Here is a 6000-nt window from a genome sequence, read left to right as displayed (position 1 = left end):
TGATTGTGTGTTGATCTATAGCAGTATCAAGCCGATTATTAAAGTTCTTATCTGTGTATGTGGAATCTTAGCGTATTTATTTAAGCCATCATACCTACTTCCACAAGTGGTATATTTCAGTCCATGTTGTTGTTGTGGTCTTCAGTCCTGAGACTGGTTTGATGCAGCTCTCCATGCTACTCTATCCTGTGCAAGCTTCTTCATCTCCCAGTACCTACTGCAACCTACATCCTTCTGAATCTGCTTGGTGTATTCATCTCTTTGTCTCCCTCTACGATTTTTACCCTCCACACTACCCTCCAATACTAAATTGGTGATCGATTGATGTCTCAGAACATGTCCTACCAACCGATCCCTTCTTCTAGTCAAGTTGTGCCACAAACTTCTCTTCTCCCCAATCCTATTCAATACCTCCTCATTAGTTATATGATCTACCCATCTAATCTTCAGCATTCTTCTGTAGCACCACATTTCAAAAGCTTCTATTCTCTTCAAACTATTTATCATCCACGTTTCACTTCCATACATGGCTACACTCCATACAAATACTTTCAGAAACGACTTCCTGACACTTAGGTCTATACTCGATGTTAACAAATTTCTCTTCTTCAGAAAGGCTTTCCTTGCCATTGCCAGTCTACATTTTATATAATTAGCTGTACTGATGGCATCCAGGTCACTTGTGAAGGCATGCTTAGTAAGATGCTATCAGTTCTAATATAAGACATGGCTTCGAACCAATGCCATCCCAAGGACTCAACAGGAAGCACACAAAAATGATAGAATAATGTACTGGGTTATCTAGCTATAAGTCTCAGTGTCTACACAATAAGTGAGGAAGGTATCTTACCACTAAATTACATTCAACCTTACAGCCATGCAAAGTTTAAGACATGATTATTTTCAGAAGTACCCTAGAATTTTTCTAAGTGTTTGTTGCTTACATAATCTCATCACAGGACTGTTCCTAGCATTACAACATAACATTTCTCACAAGAGAGTATAATGACTGCAAATAGTCTCGCAATAAAGGAGCTAACCTTTATTCTTGTTCCCTCTGCCTATGCAAATACTGCAGAAGGTTACATAAAAGCTGTAAGTAAGCTCTACTCTTATTCCCTCTGCATATACAAATTCTGCAGAACGTTGCATAAAAGGTGGTAGCAACCTCTACTCTTTCTCCCTCTGCATGTACAAGTACTGCAGAAGGTTGGATGAAAGCTCAAACTGAAAATATACATAATCTTAAATAGGCCATATGCTAAAAGCCAGCATCACAGCATAACATAGCAATGCAAGATGTTTGACACTGTCACATTGATCCATCACTGCAAAAGAAAGGCATGAGGCTGGTCTAGGCAGTTGAGAATGAGGTGGTGCAGCACGTCAGTAAGTATAAACTACCATAATATGGAAACACATAGATGTGCCATAAAATCATCCACAGCAACCAATCAAGAGAGCTTGTGGGATCATGTTCTTTAAACAGAGACCATTGCTGAAAGAATACCAAGGGAAAGATGAAAGCTGGAAGGAAACGTCACAACAGAAAAATGTAAAAGGAAATATCACTGAAACCAACTAGCAATACTCTATGGACACCAACTACATCTTACCAATTGTGAGTTCCTGGAGAATAGTGGTTCTGAACTTCATTAATGAGGGCAATAGGCTGCTCCTAATCATGTGATCATAATACGTATGGCTGATTTGAACATAGAGTGGATCTTGTTCATAATAGGAGCTGTAGTATTTTTCTCTTCAGTGGTGCTTTACCAATGTATAGTTTAGTTTGTCTTGGGGTGGTTCTGTTATGGCAGCAGGTGGAGGTGGCACAGCATTCCCCTGATAAGGCCTTAGGCTGTCAAAATGCACTACCATGGAGAAGTCAGCTAATTTATGTCCATATTGTCAGGTGATGTTAAATATGTAATTTGGTGTGAACCTTCGTAAGAGGGATTCAACTTCTTTGTTTTTCCCTTCTTGATTACTGGGTTTCACAGCTGTTCACAGTCACTCAGCTGATGAGGGGGTAATATTATTCAATTATTTCCTCTCTGCACTTACTTTATTGTGACTTTAATATTATTTTACCATACTCATTTATAGATCACTCTGAGTCTATGTGACAAGCTTCTTACTTCCTTTGAATCCACACTTGGAGGTAGCTTGTCTATCTCAAAGTGCAAAGTCATAGCACAAGCATAAATCATATCGTGGGGGGTGTGCCCAGTTGCTTTGTGAATTCTGCTACTGCAAGCAGACTGGATTAACAGAATATCGCAGTCCCAACCAGACTGCAATTTATTCACATAACATGTGAATGACAGTTCTATGGATCCATTCAAGATGGATATTTCATCTTTCCTGATCCATTAACATAGCATCAGGACTATCATAAGGTACTATGAAGTTGTTTAAAAATGACTTTGCAACATTTCCTATCATCATATCAGCAAGCAGTACTAGCACTAGGTACCAGAAAACTGCCCGGTAACTGACAGGATATCTTTTCAAAAGTGCTTGAGGTTTCATGTGATGTTTGCAATGGAATTAATGGCCACATATGTTGTGACTGTTAAATGTGTGGTAAGCATGCATGTATACATGGTGAATATTAATAAAACCGAGAAAACTGCAGAGATAGATTCCTGACTGGAAAAGGAGGGGAAAAAAGACCTATGAACATATGTTTGGAAATGCATTGTTGCCATGGTAGATGGCACTTATGAATGACAGTTTCTCTGGCCACATGCCATGTGTTCCTTGTGTGTTACATGCTGTGTGATTGATGCTGCATACTGTAAGCAGCAGAATGGTCTGGTATTCACATTGGGAGCAAGCTGAGATGATGTTTGTGTATGGACAGGCAGATGGAAATAGTCGAGAGGCAGCACAGCTGTACCAAAATAAGTACTCTCACAGACACCAACCACATCACACAACATTTCAAGCAATTTTTGAGCATTTGTGTGATTATGGGTTCTTTCAGACAGACAAATATGCAAGGAGGTGGTGGAATGTGTGTACACCACATTTCAAGGACCGGGTTCAACAGGATATTGAGATGAATCCTAGTACAAGCTCCAGGTAGGTGGCCCACCAACTTGGTGCAAGCCAAAGTATGGTTATATGTTTTCTGCTTGCCAACAGCTACTATCCTTATCACCTTCAATCTCATGGAGGCCACTTTGAACATCTGTTGTGAGATGGATGCAATGTAGCTCTGTATTGTGTTCTGGGATGATTTGTCATTGTTGCATGTACACTGTCCATTTCCAGGCATATGTTCGTAGGAGCTTTTTCCCTCCAGTTCAAGTCAGGACTCTGCCCCTGTACTTTCTTGGCTTTATTAATGTTCATCCTGTATACTTATCGATGTCACAGGGCCAACCCAGCTGGTTTGTTGGCATTTACAGTTGTTGCCATGAGACACAGCACAGTGTGATGTAATGTTTGAGAAGCAAATGTATGTGACAGGTGGGTTAGCATGCACTGAGTGGTGGTAGGTGCAACAGCAAGCACACAGTGCCCGTATGAAGGTGGCGCGGATGACGACATGGGCTACCTGCAATGGTGGCAATGTGTGGTGTGGTCCCTATTGTTGAACCCGGAACCTTCAAGCAGGGCAGGTACATGCACAGCAGTCAGCTGCACAGATGAATGGGGAGAATGGAGGCCACAGCATAATTGGCAGCACACAGTGTGGCTCCTGGTGGAAACAACTCAGCCATCCAGCACGCCATGTAGCAGTGAGGCAGCTAGGCAGTGGGGCTCACAAGCCCAGCCACACAACAACGGACAGAGTGGCACCACTGGGTGATGCACTCATAGACTTCTCTAAATGCAGCCTATAACCAGCAAATCTGTGGTGGTGGCATTTGTGTTCAAAGCAAAGCATTGTTCACATAGATCTCATAATTAAATGAAACTCTGAGACATTTAAGACTCTTCTTTATCTATGATAATGATCAAAGCAAAAGAAACGAATTAAAATTTGTGCTGCAGCTGGGACTCGCACCCAGGTTCTTGCTTGCTAGGCAGAAATGCTAACCATTACATCACCACAGCACAATGGTCAACATTGTTGCACAAACTACCCGAGTTGAGTGCCCTCCCCAACACAAACTTCAATTCATATCTTCAGCTTATTTTCCCTAGTACATTGTCACTAAAATATCATGTGATTAGGGCCTCCTGTCAGGCAGACAGTTTGCCGGGTGCAAGTCTTTCGATTTGACGCCACTTCGGCGACATGTGACATTGTCACTACTGCCAGGGCTCTCCAGCCTTGGAATAGCATGTCCAACACTGCAGTGCTTCATGCAGCAATGTTGGCCTTTGTCCTGTGGTTTTGTAATGATTAGCATTTCTGACTAACAAGCAAGAAGACCTGGATTCGAGTCCCGTCCGCAGCACAAATTTTAATTCATTTCTTCCGCTTAGGTCATTATGGTAGATAAAGAAGAGACTTAAATGTCTCAGGGTTTCATTTAATCATAAAATCTATAAGATCACCTATGGTACAGGATTTTCCCCATTATGTCCAATGCTGGGGTGCTATTTCAATGCCAGAGAGACCTGGCAGCAGTGACAAAGTAGTCGGGAAAATAAGGTGAAGATATGAACTGAAGTTTGTGTTGGGGAGGGCACTCAACTTCGGTAGTTTGTGCAGCAATGTTGACCATTGTGCTGTGGTAGTGTAATGGTTAGTATTTCTGCCTAACAAGCAAGAAGATCCGAGTTCGAGTCCCAGCTGCAGCACAAAGTTTAATTCATTTCTTCTGCTTTGATCATTATTCACACGTAGGTGGCACAAGTTTAGTGTGTCACAGTGCAGCTGGACTTTGCTTGGCTGCTGCCATTGTGGTAGGACAGGCAAGCAGCTCCTCAGTGATGACCACGCTCTAATAACGGCATCAGGGCATAGTCAATAACGTGCAGTGACTTTGGAACATTTTATGACTCTCAGCTTTCTCATTCTTGGCAGATGCTGAGGACAACCCATGCCCAGTACAACAAACAGGCTCACACCTGATAGTGCCAATGGATGAACAGTGGGCAGGCCCAGGCCACTCATATGACTACTCCAACCTTTACCATGACAATGTGTGTATTGTGACACCTATACACAAAAATAGAGGTAGCTTCTGGGACATAAGGTGGGCCAGATCTCAGTTCTGATGTTAGGTGTGCAGGTGGGTGACAGAAGGACCTGGGAGTGTACACACAAAGTATATTTTTAAATAAGAACAGGAAGATTTGCTAAACAGAAATCATTCTGCAATTCGTGATATGGACTACATAGGCCACACCTACAGAAGATGTTCAGGCTGCCAGAAGTGTGGAGCAGTTATTTTGACTAACTTATGGAGGATCCAGGAAAGGGCTCTTATTGTCTGGCCAGAGGCTGAAGGCAGAGAGAGAGAGCCAATTGTGGAACCCATGCTTTGCATGTAACATCTGGAGTGCCATGTGACATGTTTCCACATTTCCTAATGTGGACTGCTGCAGGTGATGTTTGCTAGTATGCTCTGCCAGCAGTATCCAACCATGGGAACTATGTTAAGGCAGCAACAGTGACCTTTTCTGGAGCTTGTGTCAGAGGAACAGTCCTGTGAACAGACAAAATCCCTGAGAGAAAGGAAAAGAAAATCTTATAACTCAGTGTTATTAATGAATCATTTCTGAACTTCTAAAAACAGGTTGCTATACATACACGACTATTCAAGAGTTTAACATTTAGTCATTCAGCATGCCTTTTTGCTTTGCACACAATTACCTTAGTTCATTAGTTCATTAAACACCTGACTCTGTTTCCTTTCACTCTCTGTGAACACTGCTATGTCAGTGTATGTGACTGGGAAAAAAAAAGCACAGGTGACCCCTGTATAAAGAGTATGTCAGGAGGAAAAGTACATGCCTTGAGGGGTGATAGTATTAGTGATTCTGAACAAAAAACTTCGTGTTCACATATGATCTATTCCAAATGATTTCTGA

The sequence above is a fragment of the Schistocerca serialis genome, chromosome 9 (assembly GCF_023864345.2).
Source record: "Schistocerca serialis cubense isolate TAMUIC-IGC-003099 chromosome 9, iqSchSeri2.2, whole genome shotgun sequence".
Classification (NCBI taxonomy): Eukaryota; Metazoa; Arthropoda; class Insecta; order Orthoptera; family Acrididae; genus Schistocerca; species Schistocerca serialis.
Note: the sequence above shows the minus strand (reverse complement) of the source record.